This window comes from Narcine bancroftii, chromosome 5 (assembly GCF_036971445.1).
Source record: "Narcine bancroftii isolate sNarBan1 chromosome 5, sNarBan1.hap1, whole genome shotgun sequence".
In the NCBI taxonomy this organism is placed as follows: Eukaryota; Metazoa; Chordata; class Chondrichthyes; order Torpediniformes; family Narcinidae; genus Narcine; species Narcine bancroftii.
Window position 1 is genome coordinate 45,206,513 of NC_091473.1, and position 18,549 is coordinate 45,225,061.

At 50.8% G+C, this 18,549-nt stretch overlaps 1 protein-coding gene across 4 annotated transcripts in view; it reads left to right on the plus strand.

Moving 5' to 3' along the window:
- The first annotated feature begins 1,773 nt into the window (after nt 1-1,773).
- The window catches only part of LOC138762669 (high mobility group protein HMGI-C-like), a 187,845-nt gene continuing 171,069 nt past the window's right edge, over nt 1,774-18,549 (plus strand). For 3 of the 4 annotated variants that reach the window (XM_069936269.1, XM_069936272.1, XM_069936273.1), the window contains exon 1: nt 1,988-2,068. The gene's annotated coding sequence lies outside the window, so the exon portion shown is untranslated. Of the gene's footprint in view, nt 1,856-1,987; nt 2,069-18,549 lie in introns of those variants that run through there. The other variant, XM_069936271.1, reaches the window with a different exon arrangement.

Consider the following 18,549-nt stretch of genomic DNA (forward strand, 5'->3'; position numbering starts at 1 on the left):
CTCTCAACCTCCACTCCAAGGAGAACAATTCCTGCTTCTCCAATTTAACCTTGCAGCTGAAACCATTTGTTCCTGGAACCATTCTAATAAATCTTCTTCAAAAGAACAAATATTTTGGGGGACTTTCCATTTTTAGAATGAAATACTTTGTTACAGATTTCCAGCAACTGCAGTTTCTGCCTGCTCTTGTGAATATTTATTCATGAGTTTGTGAAGTTGTGCAGGCAAGGAGAAATGCAGAAACTTAATTTGAGAATTTACATGAGGACTTCTTTCCCTCCTTTACTCCAGTGAACCTATCTGCAGGATAATTAGAGATCAATTTGAACAAATCTATCCTCTACCTCACACCCATTAGTTTCAATTTTTCTTTACCTTGTTCTGTGTTTAATTTTTTTAAATTCAATTATCAAAACATTTTTCATGTTTATTTTATCTGAGCTGTTGGTGGTTTTGGTATGCTGATCTTGTCTGCATTGCACCATGACCTTAAAGGTCATCTCACCTGTCTTCCATTTAAGTACAATTTACCAAGTTGTTGGATTTATTCTCTTGCTACTTCTGAAATTTGTATTTTTCAAAGTGTTTTACTGATCCCTGAATTTCATATCTATAGATTGTGAAGACTCAGTGTAATTTATTCAAAAGCAATTTGTCAAAATATATTGAGAGGAACTAACCCCATGGTATCTCTCAGTAGTAATGTAAACAAATTAAAATGTGGGCAAACAGTCCAACAAGAGAGGTTGGACATTTTTTAAAAAAATGATGGGATCTGAGAACCTTGAATGAGTTGCCAAAGGAGGTCGTGGAACTGTACAACATTTAGGAGGTATCTGGACAGGTAGTTGAATGAGCAAGGCATAGAGGGATGTAACATTAATGTAGACAAGTGAGATTAGTGTGGATAAGCATGATGGTTAGCAAGGATGTGATGGGCTGGATGGCCATCATGCTGCAATGCTCCATGACTCTCTGCTAGTAATTTTTAAGTGGGAAATGGTGGGAACACTCAGCAAGGCAGGCAACATCTGGGGAAAGGGAAACAGAGTTAAAGTTTCAGATCAGAATGATGAGGGTATCGTTTGGTCAACACATTGTCTCAGGGTAGTTTTGAGAACGTCAGAGGAGGCAGACAACTTGAATATTTGCAGAATCCAAATGCCACCTGCTGAAATCCAAATTTGCTTCAGCTATCTTTGACTCTCTGGTCAGGGTGGGAGGAAAGGAAAGGTGGGGGAGGGGACACAATAACAAAAATTGGTTTTCCAAACCAACAAAAACTTTTGGGACAGATGTGACTATCACACCATCACACAGCTCAAGAAAAAAAATGTTTGCAGGGGAGCTTTTGAACCAGGCCATGTTTGAACCTCTTTTCCAAAATGATTTATCTTGGACATTGCCATTTTTTAAAAAAAAAGCAGGGTCAAATATGTTTACCCTTTCGGGTCCCGGTTAGTGAGTTATAAAAACCAATTGGAATCCGGATCAGGGGTCCAGGGCTAATCTTTGTAGGCGACGAGGCGCTCACCAAACCCAGAGACAAGGAGGTGTCGGCGCCGCCCCCTGGGGTGCCCGGAGCCGCCCCCCGCCCCCCCCCCCCCACTCCACTCCACTCCGGTGAGTTCCGGCAGTACCGCAGCCCTGATGCAGATCTCTCTTTTTGCCCACTCAATATCAGGGGCGGTGCAGGGGGCGGGATCCTCTTGTCCAACTGCTTTTCCGACTATGCTTTAATACCATAACTATGTTATACATTTGGCAGAGTGAATCGAGCGACTTTAACGTCTCTGACCTCCCCTCCCCTCAAATGATGACCGCAGTACAGTGAATTGAACACAGCCATCATCGAGTGAGCAACTGATTCATATTTTCTGCATTTATTCGGAGATCCCCGCCGCTTTCCCCTCTCCCACCTCACCTCCTTCCACCCACCCCCCTCTCTCTCTCTTTCCCTCGCTCTCATTCACTCACTCTCTCTCACACTCACTTGGAGTTGCGTGCCACAGCTTGTTGGCTGGTTTAGTGGAATTTTTCCAGACTCCGTAAACTTAAGGACAAATCGGTGCGTTGTGGTGGTAAATTTAATTTTGGAAGAAAATAGGGAGGACGGGGGGAGGGGGAATGACTTTTAATCGGCTGTCGTTCCAACGCTTGTGTGTTTTAAATGGAAGATTCAGCTATTTAAATTGAAGCTTGGACCCGCTCTCATCACAAGACGATTTTGTGTGGTTTTGATAGAAGAAGCCAATGAATTAAGAGGATTTTAGTCAATTTCATAGTTGGGTCATGTCAGTTTCAATCTTTAAAGCTGTTCTTTGCTTTACCACTCTTGTGGCTTAGTATTTGCGATTTCTCTGTTCATTTTGGGTGAATTCATTCCAAATACACAATTGAATGAGAAATTAATTTTTGTGTTCAGTGTTACCTGTTCGTTTGCAGTTTTTAAAAATTAATATAATGTACTGTCGGTCACTGAGCGTCGTTATAGCGTGAAATATTTTAACTTCAATATTTGATGAGCAAATTTGGAAGCATGAATTTAAAAAAAAAATGCATGCCGTATACATTTGAATACAGGTTTTCTTCCAGCTGATTTTGGGGGTGGATTTAATCCTGAAAAGCTTTATTTGGGAAGGGGATGGTTCAAGTGTTCTCTTTTTCTGGGATGTGACAGGTCATCCCCACTTTGCTTGGGTGTCCTTGATGTTCACTGGCGATTTCATTGCAAGTCGCCAGAGCGAGGAAATGACACAACTTGGCAAAATAAGAATGTTTTTTTGAAAGCTTGGATGATTGATAATGCGTCTTGTTGACTCTTACCCTCTCGCATAAGAAATGAACAGGAGTGTTTTAGCAATCTAATTACTCGTGGCGCTGGATTTGGGGTGTGTGATTTCACTGTTGGTTCCTGACTGAGTCAAAACCAACCGAGCGGGACAGGCGTCTCCAGCAGACAGGGGCAGACTGATGAATTTTAAACCTTGTATTCCATTTACAAGTTTGTGTTGTTTATTTGCTAAACTAGCCGCGTGTGCGGTTATATTTATTTGCGATGCATTGCCGAATGTTGTTTTATTTGTGTGTGAAATGTATGCTTTAGTTTTCTGACCGCAAATGTTAAATAATGAGCAAAATGCAAAAATATGCGCGTGAAATATTTCATTTGTAATTGCCGGCGTGATTTGGGACTGGCTACAGTTCTGTTTCCACGGGACAGAACAGTTGGTAAACACGCACGAAGTCGGAATGTGTTTGCAGCAGAGACCTGGATCAGGAGCACTGGTGGCCACCTTGTCTAAAAACCCAATGGAGAGCTGTTCTAAGGCTTCATTTCACTGGTGCAAGCAAAAAAAATGTGAGAAGAACTCAGCGGGTCGAGCAGCATCTGTGGGGAGATGAGAATTGTGGACTCCTGAGGTCCACACGCAGTTCCAGAACAACATCTATAGCCTTGTGTCTTCTGGAAGTTGGTGGGGTGGGGTAAATGGCTCGAAGCTCTTCCTTCTTGCAAACCAGTTGTCAGCTTGGAGGTTTGAATGCAATGGTACCGATACAATGCTGCAGCATGCAAAAATGTCTCCTCAGGCATGTCTTTTCATGAAGTTGCACTTCTTATAAATTCTAGTCACTTCACAGTTGACACACTGGGCGAGATTGGGTGCCCTGACTCATTCTGAATCTTGATAACTCATTTATGAATGCAAGCTATGAGTAGGCAGTTAGGATGTGCATCTCTGAATCCGTTTTGGGGAATGAGATAATTTTCAATAACTTTTTCTTAACAATAAAACCTAACGGACACTTTTCAATAAAAAAAACCAATATTGATGGCTTTTTCACATCCTGGATTGTGCTCAACCAGTTTGATTCCTTTCCATTCAAATCCCCATCTCTGCCTGACCAAATACTGGTCGGATTTAACATGACCTTTTCCCCCACTTCGTCCCCACCCCACCACCACCATGTCAATCTTGAGATTCAGAAGCTATAATATTGGGAGATAAGCACATCCCAATTTAATTGAATGTAGTGCTTTTCAGATCCTCATGGATGCGTGTGTATATAATGCCTATGTTTCAAGAAAGTACACCCGAGCAGCATTGTTTGAATTGTTAATTATGTGTGACAAGACTATTGTGAAGAAAGCTGTCTGTGTGTGGCTGTTCCTTATTTTCATTTTCAAAGCTACCTCTGAGCAGCATTAGTTCCCCATTAAAACGAGGTCACATCTGTGAGAATAATGTATCTTGTATATGAAAGTTTTCTTATTTCCTACTTGGAGAGGTGAGTAGTAACTGGTGAGAAAGGCAGCGAGAGTGGAGTGTTCGTAGATTCAAATTGGTTAGCAGGGGTGGATAGGTGTTGAGGAAAAACTAATTTTATGAGAAGGTATGGGAGTCTGGAATTTCCTGACTGAAAAGGGGTGGCTGAGGCAGAAATTCTGACCACATAATTTAACAAGCACTAAATGTCACTATTGAAATGCCACTTCTTTCTTGCACTATTCTAACTGAATATTCACTCACCATCTTTTTATTATCTCTTTCTGTATGGTAATTTAATGGATTACCTGTTTGGCTGCAGTCAGTAAGAATTTTAGTGCTTATGTACTTTGTACTCGTGTGTATGACAATAAACATGGATCATTATCATTTAAATGTGCAGTCCTGCAGGTTCACACCATGGACCAGAATTACTCTGCACACAATGTACGGCTAGCATAGGCACAGAGGGCTGAATAGTTTTGTTCTGTGGTGATTGGATGGAGAATGAATCACATTTACTATTGTGTAGAACTCGATTACTGGAATTCTTCATGAAAGATCGTAAGATTTTTGTTTTGAGTATATTTACAAATGGGCGTGTGTTTGATTGTTGGTGCATTATCCTGACTGCACAGACCCAGTACTGTACATCTTGCAGTATTCACTGAGTACATACTGTACTAAGGTTCACTTTTTACAAAATAAAAATATCCAGTAAAGAGCAGGGCAATGAGTGTACTTGAACTAATTTATATAAGGAACATAATGCTTTGAAATGAATATTTAACATTCCTGCTGCCAGGTCCAATTTTCTCATTGTTTTTTTTTGTATTTGATCATGTACAGAAATCAAGGGATTGTAGCGGTGGCTACACTGCTAACTGAAGGATCGCACAACCAGACGGGTTGAGTTCAGTGAGCAAAGAGCCGATTTATTGCAGGCTGCCTGGCTGGTCTTATACTCCCAGCCTGGACCTGGCTGAGAACCGTGCTGGGGGCCCCGACGTCGCCGGGTGTCACATGGGTCCCCAAGCGTGAGCTTCTGAGCCTGGTGCCGAGGTCGGGAGGAAACCCCCGACGGCACCCTTTTGGCTGGCTGCCCCACCGCGTGCGTGATAAACGGGGCCAGTTCGCCTGCCTAATGGCGTACTACCACATAGCCTCCCCCCCACCCCCACAGAACCGTCCCCAGTGTCCTTTTTTCGCCGGGTGGCCTCGCTTCTTGTGTTGGGTCACAACTACTGGTTCGGTGGGGTCGAGGTGGGCTGACTTTAACTTGTCCAGCATAAAAAGTTCCCTCTAACCCCCGATGTCCACTGTGAAAGTGGATCCTGAACGCTGGATGACTTTGTACGGCCCTTCGTATGGTCTTTGTAGAGGTACTGTGGATGGGCCCCATCTGATAAAAATGTACTCTGTGGAGTACAGCTCGCTGGGGACTTAAGAGGCCCATGTGCTGCGTCTGGGCAGCGGTGGGGGTGTGAAGGAGTCCAACTGGGCCCGGAGGTGGGGAAGTAAATCGTGTGGTGACTGCTGGGGGTTGTGAGGTGCGTTGACAAACTCACTGGGTAGGGCTAGCGGTGCACCGTAGACCAGCTCAGCTGATGACACCTGCAGGTCTTCTTTGGGTGTCGAGCACCCAAGGCAGCTCATCCACCCAGTCAGGGCCGGTGAGGCGGAGCATAAGTGCCGACTTAAGGTGGCAGTGCAGTCGCTCGACTAGCCCATTGGCCTGTGATGATAGGCCGTGGTGTAATGTAGCTCGATCCCCAGCCTGTTGATGAGCTGTGCCCAGAGCATGGAGGTGAACTGGGTGACCCAATCACTGGTGAGGTGGTTCGGGACGCCGAACTGGGCAACCCAACCGTTCAAAAGCGCTCGGGAGCAGGTGCTCCGTGGAGGCTTCTGGCATTGGGATCTCCTCGGGCCAATGAGTGGTGCGGTCTACCACTGTGAAAAGGTAACGGTTATATCAGGAAATCGGCAAGGGTCCGATGATGTCCATATATATGTGGCTGAACCATTCCTGGACATGTTCAAAATCTCGTACGGGCGCTCTGATGGGCCTGTGTATCTTTGAAAGCTGGCAATGGGTGCAGGTTCTGGCCCAGTCCGCAATCTGCTTCTGAAGCCCGTGCCAGACAAAACGTTCTGCCACCATGAGGACCGTGGACCTGATGGAAGGGTGGGAAAGGTTATGTATATGGTGGAAGACTTGCCTGCGCCACTGCTGGGGAACCACTGGTCGCGGGGTGCCCATGGAGACGTTGCATAGGATTGTGCCCTCACCGCGAGGAGGTGGCAGGCCCATGATGGCAGTTCTGAAGGCCCGCGTCTCCTCATTGGACTTCTGGTCCCTGGCAAGCTGGTCGAAGTCGAGGCTGGGTGTCAGTACGCCAATGGCCAGTTGTGAGAGTGTGTCGGTGACCACATTGTCTTTCCCCTCCTTGTGCCGAATGTCGGTGGTGAACTCCAACACTGGAAGGAGAGGTGACGCTGCTGGCAGGCCGACCAGCGATCTCTTGCCATAGCAAGTGCCTGAGTGAGGGGTTTGTGGTCGGTAAAAATGATGAAAGGCCTCCCCTCCAAGAAATAGCGGAATTGACGCACTGCCAGGTACATGCCCAGCAACTCACGATCAAAAGTGCTATACTTGCGCTCTGGTGGGCGAAGAAGTCGGCTAAAGAATGCCAGTGGTTTCCAATGTCCGTTCACCTGCTGCTCCAGGATAGCGCCAATGGCTGTGGCAGAGGCATCAATGAAGAGCGCCATATGCAGGTCGGTGCGTGGGTGGACGAGCAGGGTAGCCTTTGCGAAGGCATCTTTCGTGGCTTCGAATGCCCTGCTGGCCTCTGGAGTCCTGGCGAGTGTCTTGTCTTTGGCCACAATGAGGGCGAAATTCGACTGCATGATGCGTGCAGCGCCTAGAATGAAGCGGTTATAGAAATTGACCATACCCACGAACTCCTGTAGCCCCTTGAGGTTGTCCGGGTGTGGGAACTCCCTGATTGCAACGACCTGCGTAGCAGCAGGTGTGGCTCCTTCGGCCATGATGGTATGGCCCAGGAACTGCATGGACTCTTTCCCGAACTGGCATTTGGCCGGATTGATCGTTAGGCTGAAGTCGGCCAGTCGGGAGAAGAGGGTGCGTGGGTGAGACTTGTGTTGTGCCCGGTCTCTGCTGGCGACAAGGATGTCATCCAGGTAATTGAATACGAAATTCAAATCCCTACCCACTGTGTCCATAAAGCGCTGGAAGGTCTAGGCAGTGTTCTCGAGCACAAATGGCACGCGTAGGAACTCGAACAAGCCGAAGGGGGTGATGGCCATTTTGGGTATGTCCTCAGGGTACACCGGGATTTGGTGCTACCCACGCACCAGGTTGACCTTGGAGAATACCCTCACGCCATGCAGGTTGGGTGTAAAGTCCTGGGTGTGAGGGATCAGGTAACGGTCAGGTACCGTTGCGTCATTAAGTCGTCGATAATCTCCGCAGGGGCGCCAGCCGCCAGAGGCTTTCGGGACTAGGTGGAGTGGTGAGGCCCGAGGACTGTCAGAGCGTCGAATGATCCCCAGCTCCTGCAGATGCGAGAACTCTTCCTTTGCTATCTGGAGCTTATCCGGCGGGAGCTGGCATGCCTTGGCATGGACCAGAGGACCTTGGGTGGGGATGTAATGAAACACCCCGTGGCGTGGTGAGGCGGCAGAGAACTGAGGCTTGATGAGGGATGGGAACTCGTCCAGGATATGCTGAAACCCGTCCTTGGGCCTGCTGACCTTGGCCATCTGCAGCTGCTCTGTGCAGGAGGTGTTGAGGCGAACAGATTGGAAGGTACGTGTATCTACCAGTCACCTACCTCGAATGTCAACCAGGTGTTGGTGGGCGAGGAGAAAGTCGACACCCAGGATGGTAGTTGGAAGGGACGAAATGGTGAACCTCCACGAGAACATTTGCTGGCCGATCTGGAAGTGGACGGTCTTGTCTCCATACATTCGGATCTCCGTCGAATTGGCTGCATGGAGGGGAGGTCCTTGAGGCCGGTTCCGGGACTTGATGGCTTTGACTGGGATTACGCTGATCTGCACCCTGGTGTCGACGAGGAAGCATCGGCCGCTGACTGAATCCCGCAGATAGAGAAGGCTGTGTTCTTGGCCAGCCACTGCAGCCATTAACAGCGGCCGGCCTGCTTGTTTCCCTGGAATGAGAAGGGCTAACGACACTTCCGAGCCTTGGCTCCCCAACGCTGGTGGAAGAAGCAGAGGCCTGAAGTGGATGACTTGCTTCTGTCTATGCTCTTTGAGGCCCCTGCAGGAGTCGGGTGTTCCACCGTAGAGCTAGAGGAAGGCTTGGCGTGGTCAAGCCCATGACTGGTAACCTGCTGGATTGCTGAGCTCTCTGGGAATCATTCAAGCCATAACTCCTGAGCCTTTTGAGCGACATTCCTAGGGTCGATAAAGCTCTCCTGGGACAGTAACGGCCGGATGTCTTCAGGCAGATGGTCGAGGAACATGCGTTCGAAGAGTGGGCAGTTGGTGTGATCGCCCATGAGCGTGAGCATCTCGTCCATCAACTCTATTGGAGTTCTGTCCCCAAGGCGTTGAAGCGCAGCATCCGAGCGGCACGCTGGCGGCTGGAGAGGCCAAGGGAGCCAGTGAGCACCTGCTTGATGGTCCCGTACTTATCTTCTGTGGGTGGGTGCTGAATGAGGTGCAGCACTCGTTTGGCGGTGGCCTGGTCTAGGGTGGCGACCACATGGTAAAACTTGGTCAAATCCGATGAAATCTGGCGGAGGTGAAACTGAGCCTCTGTGTGGCTGAAGCAGGTCTCTGGCTCCTGAACTCAGAAGTCAGGAAGCTTGATGGCTATAGCGTTGATCGAAGGGTCGTTCATGTTGGGTTCAAACATGTTTCAACCTGTCAGGGTCACCAATTGTAGCGGCGGCTACATTGCTAACTGAAGGATCGCACAATCAGACGGGTTGAGTTCAGTGAGCAAAAAGCTGATTTATTGCAGGCTGCCTGGCTTGGTCTTATACTCCCAGCCCCGGACCTGGATGAGAACCGCGCTCGGGGGCCCCGACGTCACGTGGGTCCCCAAGCGCGGGCTTCTGAGCCTGGTGCCGAGGTCGGGTGGAAATCTCCGACAGCGCTGTTTTGGCCGTCTGCCCCGCCACGTGCATGACATGGGGCCAGTTCGCCTGCCTAATGGCGTACCGCCACAGGATCTAATTAAGAGAGATGTTAAACCTTAAACTGCAAACTCTGTGCATTTTTTACTGAGCCCCAGCAGAGGGCAGTCATTCAGTACTCACCTCCTTCATTTAATGGCAGAGCATTTCAATGAGGTTTAATTGCTGTTGTCAAGCAATGTGTGTTATTCTTTTGCCTGTGTTTCTGGAAGTTTAATTGACTAAACCGTTAAGAGTTGATGGTTAAAATGTGTTCTGTCATCATTAAATGATGGTGAAGAATTGTGGCATTGTTTGTGATGTTGAAAGGTGAATGCATCAATGTGGGATTAGAGTGTGTGTGTGTCTCTCTCTCTCTGTGACCAGAATACACCAGTTTGGACCAGATGAGACAACATTGGACAGAAACTTTAGGCAATCTTGTACCTGAGTAATATATCACTGCATTCAAATTATCTCCCCCACCCCCTCAAACATCTATGACCAAAATAAATTAGACATTTGAAATGTTCCCCATTAGACTAATATAGCACAGTTCAGACCCTTCGGCCCACAACCTTATGTAAATCTACTCCACAACAATCTAATTCCGACCTACCTCACACCCACAACCCTCTATTTTTCTTGCATCTGTGTGCATAATCTATGAATTTTTTTAAAAAAGTAAATCACAAAAATCTGTAGACATCGCAGTTGAAGTAGAAACACAAAATGCTACATAAAGGGCACGGTTTCACCTGCTGAGCTTCTCCAGCATTTTGTATTTTCACTGAGTTTTTTTTTAAATGTCCATGTTGTACCAGCCTCCACCACCAGTTAATTCCAGCTTGCCACCATTCACTGTTTCTTTAAAAAGAACTTGCCTCTGACATCTTTGCTAAACTATCCTTGACCCACCTTAAACAGACGTATTTGCTCTGGTATTTGCTATTGTCGACCAATGATAAAGTTATGCATAATCTTGTAAACCTTTCATCATCTCTGCAAAGAGAAAAGCCTCAGCTCTGTCAACTTAAGAAACATCTACAGGGAATGCTATTGGTGGAGAGCAGCAGCAATCATCAAGGATCCACATCACCCGGCACACGATCTGTTCTAGCTACTACCATCAAAAAAGGTGCATAGGTGCTACAAGGGCGCCACAAGGTTCAGGAATAGCTGCTGCCCCTCCACCATCAGACTCCTCAACAAAAAACTCAATCAGGGACTTGTACATAGCGACTCTTACTTTTGCACTTTATTGATTTTTTTTTGCTAAGGAATTGTAGCGGCAGCTACTCTGCTCTTGAAAGAACACACACAACCAGATGGGTTGACCTCTGTAAGCAGATTCGTTTATTACAAACTTCTGAGCTGTACTTGTACTCCCAGCCTGGACCTGGCTGAGAACCGCGCTGGAGGGCGTTGACGTCACCCGGCCGTCACGTGGTCCCCCAGCGCGTGCTTCTGAGCTGGGAGGAAGGGAGCACCCCTGACGGTGCCATTTTGGCTGGCTGCCCCACCATGTGGCTTACAAGTGGGGCTGGTTCACCTGCCTAGTGGTGAGCTGCCACACAGCCCCCCCCCCCCACCTAGAACCGGAGCCAATGTCCTTTTTCGCCGGGCGGCCTCGCTTCTTGGACTGGGCTATACCACGGGCTCAGTGGGATCGAGGTGCGCTGGTTTCAGCCTGTCCACAGTAAACAACTTCCGCCTGCCGTCAATGTCCAGCGTGAACGTGGAGCCAGATCGCTGTACAACCCTGTACGGCCCCTCATATGGTCGCTGCAGAGGTGCCGCGGTCTGGCCCCACTGAATGAAAACTTTCTCCGCGGAAAGCAGTTCGCCGGGAACGTGCCATGCCTGGGCGGTGGTGGGGGTTTGAACGAATCCAAGCGTGCCCTGAGGTGAGGAAGTAGTTCGTGCAGTGACTGCTGGGTATTGTGAGGTGCTGGTAGTGCCAGCGGTGCACCGTAGACCAGCTTAGCAAATGACACCTGCAGATCTTCCTTGGGAGTGGAGCGGAAGTCCAGGAGCACCCAAGGCAGTTCGTCTGCCCAGTCGGGACCAATGAGGCAGGCCGTGAGTGCTGACTTAAGATGGCGGTGCAGACGTTCCACCAGTCCATTGGTCTGCGGGTAGTAGACCATGGTGTGGTGTTGCTGGATCCCAACCTGATGGCGAGCTGTGCCCAGAGCGCAGATGTGATCTGGGCGCCCCGATTGCTGATGAGGTGACCCGGGACGCCAAATCAGGCGACCCAACCATGCATGCAACAGTGCTTGGGAGCAGGAGACGGTGGAGGCGTCTGGCATTGGGATCATCTCAGGCCAGCGAGTGGTGCGGTCCACCATCATAAACAGGTAGCGGTTGCCCAGGGAAATGGGTAAGGGCCCGATGATGTCCACGTGAATGTGGCTGAACCATTCCCGGACGTGCTCGAACTCCTGTATGGGTGCCCTGGTGTGCCAGTGCTCCTTGGATGTCTGGCAATGTGTGCATGTTCTGGCCCAGCCCGCGATATGCTTCCACAGCCCATGCCATACGAACTGTTCTGCCACCATCCGGACTGTGGACCTGATGGACGGATGTGAAAGGTCGTGGATGTGATGGAAGACCTGACTGCGCCACTGCTGGGGAACCACTGGTCATGGAGTGCCCATGGAGATATTGCACAGGATGGTATCTTCGTTGCTTGGAGTCGGGAGGTCTCTGAACCGCAGACCCATGATGGCGGTCTTGAAGGCTCTTGTCTCCTCATCAGGCTTCTGGTCCTGGGCAAGCTGGTCGAAGTCGAGGCCAGGCGTCAGTGCGCAGATGGCTGGTCGCAAGAGTGCATCGGCAACCACATTGTCCTTCCCCGCCTTGTGCCGAATGTTGGTGGTAAACTCTGACACGAAGGAGAGGTGACTCTGCTGGCGGGCCAACCTTTGCCATCGCGAGCACTTGGGTGAGGGGTTTGTGGTCAGTAAAGATGGTAAAAGTCCTCCCCTCCAAAAAATAGCGAAAATGCCACACTGCCAGGTACATGCCCAGTAACTCACGGTCGAAGGCACTATACTTGCATTCCGGCTGGCAGTGCAGGTGGCTGAAGAATGCCAACGGCTTCCAATGTCCATTCACCTGCTGCTCCAGGATGGCACAGACGGCTGTGGCAAAGGCTTCGACAGAGAGTGCCTTATGCAGGTCGGTGCATGAATGGGCGAGCATGGTGGCCTGCGCGAGGGCGTCCTCGGTGGCTCCGAATGCGGTGCAGGCTTCTGAGTTCCAAGTGAGCGTTTTGTGCTTGGCTGCGATGAAGACAAATAGCGGCTGCATGATGCACGCAGCTCCTGGGATGAAGCGGTTGTGAAAGTTTACCATACCCGTGAACTCCTGCAGCCCCTTGAGGCTCTCCGGGCGTGGGAACTCCCTGATAGCGGCGACCTTCGCAGCGGCTGGCGTGGCTCCTTCAGCCGTGATGGTATGGCCCAGGAACTGCATGGACTCCTGAACTGGCACTTGGCCGGGTTGATGGTAAGGCCGAAATCAGCCAGCCGGGAGAAAAGGGCGCATAGGTGGGCCTTGTGTTGCGCCTGGTCCTTGCTGGTGACAAGGATGTCATCCAAATCAATAAAGACTAAATCCAAGTCCCTGCCCACAGAGTCCATGAGGCGCTGGAAAGTCTGAGTGGCATTCTTGAGCCCGAACGGCTCAAGAATTCAAACAAGTCAAAGGGGGTGATGATGGCCATCTTGGGTATGTCCTCAGGGTGCACCTGGATTTGGTGATATCCGCGCACCAGGTCAACCTTGGAGAAAACCCTCACACCATGCAGGTTGGCCTTAAAGTCTTGGATGTGAGGGATGGGGTAACGGTCTGGAACTATTGCCTCATTGAGCCGTTGTTAGTCTCCGCAGGGACGCCAGCCGCTGGAGGCTTTCAGGACCAGGTGGAGCGGCGAGGCCCACATGCTGTCAGACCACTGAATGTTCCCCAGTTCCAACAGGTGTGAAAACTCCTCCTTCGCCACCTGGAGCTTATCAGGCGGGAGCCGGTGTGCCTTGGCGTGAACCAGTGGGCCCTGGGTGGGGATGTGGTGGAACACCCCGCGGCGAGGGGCTTGAGGAATGTCAGGAACTTGTCCAGGATTCGCTGGAACTTATCTCTGGGCCTGCTGATCGTGGCCATCTACGGTTGCTCCGTGCGGGAGGCGACGAGGTGAACTGTCTGGAAGGTACGGGTGTCCACCAGGTGTCTACCTTGAATGTCCACCAGAAGCCCATGTGCAAGGAGGAAATCTGCACCCAGGATGGCAGTCGGGAGGGACGAGATGGTGAACCTCCATGCGAAATTTCGTTGGCCGATCTGGAAGTGGGCTGTCTTGTCTCCATATGTCCAGATTGCTGTTGTGTTGGCCGCACGGAGGGGAGGTCGGTTCCTGCACTCGACGGCCGTGGCCAGACTGATGCTGATCTGGGCTCCAGTGTCAATGAGGAACCGCCGGCTGCTGACTGAGTCCCGCAGGTAGAGGAGGCTGTGTCCTAGACCAGCTGCCGCAGCCATTAACAGCGGCCGGCCTGGTTGTTTCCCTGGAACGAGCAGGGCTGACGACACTTCCCATCCTTGGCTCCCCAGCACTGGTGGTAGAAGCAGAGGCCTGGAGGGGATGCTGTGAGCTTGGTTATGCTCTTGGGGGGGCCCTACAGGGGCCGGATGCTCTACCACAGCGCTAGGGGCAGGCTTGGCATGTCTGTGCCTTGTGACCTGCTGGACCACTGAGCCCTCCAGGAATCATGCGAGCCATAGCTCTTTGGCCTTCCTCAGGTCGGTGAAGCTCTCCTGGACCAGCATCGGCCGGATGTCCCCGGGCATATGGTTGAGTAAAATGCGCTCAAAGTGTGCGCAGTTGGTGTGCTCACCCATGAGTGCGAGCATCTCATCCATCAGCTCCATCTGGGACCTGTCCCCCAGGGCCTTGAGGCGCAATATCCAAGTGGCATGCTGGCGCCTGGATAGTCCAAGAGATCCGGTAAGCACTTGCTTGATGGTCTCGTATTTGTCTTGCCGGATGGGTGCTGAACGAGGTGCAGCACCCGTCTGGCGGTGGCCTGGGAGGTGACCACATGGTAGAATTTGATCGTGTCGGATGAAATCTGGCGTAAGTGAAACAGCCTCCGCATGGCCAAACCAGGTCTCCGGCTCCTGAACCCAGAATTCAGACAGTTTCACGGCTATAGCGCTGATCCCAGGCTTGCTCAAGATGGGTTCAAAGACGTTTGAACCAGTCGGGGTCACCAATTGTAGCGGCAGCTACACTGCTCCTGCAATAACACACACAACCAGACGGGTTGAGCTCAGTGAGCAGACTAGTTTATGGCAGGCTGCTGTGCTGCACTTATACTCCCAGCCCGGACCTGACTGAGAACCGCGCTGGAGGGTGCTGACGTCACCCAGGTGTCACGTGGTCCCCCAGCCAAGGCTTCTGAGCCCCGTGCTGGGAGGAAGGGAACACCCCTGATGGCGCCATTTTGGCTGGCTACCCCGCCGCGTGGCTTACAAGCGGGGCTGGTTCACCTGCCTAGTGGTGAGCCACCACACATTGTTCAGTCAGTTTGTTTATATATCTTCAATTTATTTGCATATGTACATCAAGTACAGTTTTTGTTTGCACTGTGACGGCACACGTCGTGACGAAGACGAACCGGTCTAGTGTTTGTCACGGCAGTGAAGCAGCCATGTCAAGATGGTGTCGCCAGGTTTTGCTTCCCTCAAGGTCAGAAGGGCCGCTCACGCGGCTGCATTGTTACGTCACCGCTAACGCAGAGGCGGGACTTACCGGCCACCTTTGAAGGCACAACGCAGGCTTTTCAAATGAAACCATTGGAAGTGAAACTGACTCACAGTGTGTCGTCTCGTTCTTTCGCTCCCTCTTTGTAGCTACCACTACATTTGGTGACCCCCGACGAGCCCAGATGATTCTGGACTCTACATCATGGACATTCCAGCAGTCAACGCAGTGGCTATGAAATTATTGACCTTCTGGACACTTCGCCCATGCACTTGGTTTGGCCAAGTGGAAGCACAATTCCACCTCCGGCAGATCACCTCTGACTCGACAATGTTTTACCACGTTGTCAGCTCCCTCGACCAAGAGACCGCAGCCAGAGTGGACGACCTGATGCACGACCCTCTGGAGGAAGGTAAATATCCAGCTCTCACTAAGTTCCTCAAGTATTTTTGGCCTGTCCAGATGCCAGCGCGCCACCAGGCTCATGCACCTAGATGGCCTAGGAGACAGCACTATCTGCCCTCATGGATGAAATGCTCGCACTATCAGAGGCCGAGAGCTCATGTTTGAGCAGGCTTTCCTGGAGCAGATGCCGGATGACGTGCAACTACTATTAGCTGATGAGGATTTTTCGGACCCACGCAACCCAGAGCAGACATCCTGTGGCGCATGAAATGTGAAAACTAGTCCACCATGAACCAGGTGTCGTGCCCCCACCCCAACTGGGCACAACTGCGCCCCAGCAGGCCGGAAGAGGCACCAAACACTACCTGATGCTTTTATCACCAATGCTGGGGGGCACAGGCACAGAAATGCAGGCAACCCTGCTCATTTTTGGAAAATGGCCAGGTCAGCCGCTGCTAGTGCCATGGCGGCTAGCCACATCAATAGCCTTTTGCATGTCACTGATATAGTAGCCGACGGTTCCTGGTCGACACGGGTGTCGAACTTAGCATCATCCAACTAACCGCACTGGAGACATGAGCATGACCACAAGCCCCCATGCTCTGTGGGGCAAACAACAACACCATCAAAACCTTCAGTGTGTGCAATGTGCAAATACAGCTTGGCAATGAAATATTCTGGTGGAATTTCACACTGGCCGCGGTGGACATTTCACTCCTCGGTTCTGATTTCCTTCGGGCACACAGGACGTGAAAGCCAAATGCCCTAGTGCATGTCCGGACCTCCCAAACCATCCAATTTGAAGCCACCATTTCCCACAACCCAGGCGTGGCCACGGCGAGCACCCCTAAGGATGAGTACAGCCACCTCTTGGACGAATTCCCAGCTATCCTCAGGCCGCATTTCATTTCCACCATGCCACAGCATGGGGTGCTATACCACGTACCGACCCAGGGGCCCCCACTCCACGCCAAATCCAAGAGGCTTCCTCCAGATAAACTGCAGTTGGCCAAAGAGGAATTTTCCCAGACGCCAGAGTTTGGCATAGTCCGCAGATCCGACAGTTTGTGGGCATCCCCACTACACATGGTCCACAAGTCCTCAGGCAGGTGGCAGCCCTGTGGGGATTACCGCCACCTTAATGACCACCACACCCAACCGCTACCCATACGCACATATACAGGACTTCACAGCCAACCTTCACGGTGCGAAGGTGTTCTCCAAAGTCGATTTGGCACGTGGCTATTATCAAATTCCCGTCCACCCGGACAACATTGGCAAGGCAACCATCATCGCCCCATTTGGACTTTTCGAATTCCTCCACATGCCTTTTGGTCTCAAGAACGTGGCACAAATATTTCATTACTTGATGGACATGGTGGGCAGAGACGAGGACTTTGTGTTCACCTACTTGGATGATATACTCATTGCGAGCAAGGAGCACAAGGACCATCTCTGCAGACTCTTCACTCGTCTGTCGGAATTCAAGTTGATGGTCAAAGTAGCGAAGTGCCAATTCGGGAAAGACTCCATGCAGTTCGTGGTCCGTACTATCACCACGAACAGGGCAGCACCATCGGCAGAAAAAGTTGCAGCCATATGCCAGTTCACTTGCCCCTACACCCTCAAAGGCCTCCAGAAATTCACGGGAATGGTTAACTTCTACAACTGATTCATCCCAGGGGCAGCTCACATCATGAGAGCAATGTTTGCAATGATATCAACCAAAAGCAAAACACTAACGTGGACAGAGGAGGCTGATGCAGCTTTCACCGTAACTAAGAACGCCCTGACTAACGCCACCTTGTAGGTTCACCCCAGATTGGACGTACCCACTGCACTCACCGTAGACGCATTGGCGACAGCCATCGTGGGTGTCCTTGAGCAATCCGTCGAAGGTCAGTGGAGGCTCCTGACCTTTTTCAGCTGTCACCTGTGCGCCCCCCAACCCCGAACTTAAATACAGCACATTCAACAGGGAGCTCCTGACACTCTACCTAACTATCAAGCACTTTCAGTATTTCCTGGAGGGAAGGTCATTCACGGTTTTCACAGACCATAAGCCCTTCACCCATGCCTTTGCCATGTCCAAGGACCCCTGGTCAGTGCGCCAACAACACCACCTATCCTATATATCTGAGTTCACCACCGTCATCAGGGCAAGGACAATGTCGTGGCTAACACACTCTCCCAGCCCGCCATCCAGTCCTTGTACCTCAGGCTGAACTACTCCCAGCTGGCATAGGCCCAAAAAGAGGATGAGGATATACAGGCCTTCCATGCAGCCATCACCGGCTTCTGCTTCGAAGCCCTCAGTCTGCCAGACAGCCCCACTGGCGCACCACGTCAGGTAGTGCCATAGCAATGGAGGCATGAAGTTTTCAAGGTTGTTCACGACCTCACACACCCGTCCATAAAAAACCACAACCTGTATGGTAGCAGAGAGGGTCGTGTGGCACAGCCTGAGAAAACAAGTCACCCAGGTGGCTCGCCATTGCACCCAGTGTCAAGCATCCAAAGTCCACCATCATGTCAAGATCCCAGTCCATCAGTTTGACCTTCCGAAGAGGCGGTTCGAACATATACATGTTGACATCATGGGCCAGCTGCCCATCTTGTGAGACGCTTGGTACCTCTTCACAGTAATAGACTGCACAACGAGATGGCCGGAAGCCATTCCTTTCAATGACACTTCAACTGATTCTTGTGCCAGGGCACTGCTCACGCATGGGATCGGAAGGTTTGGGGCACCAGGCCACATAACCACCGACAGAGTGGTGCAGTTTATGTCGACACTCCTCACAATGGGCATCAAATTGCACCACACCACCGTCTATCACCCACAGTCCAACGGACCTGTTGAGCGTTTCCACCGCCACATGAAATCAGCCCTCATGGCCTATTTAAATGGCCCCAATTGGGTGGACGAGCTCCC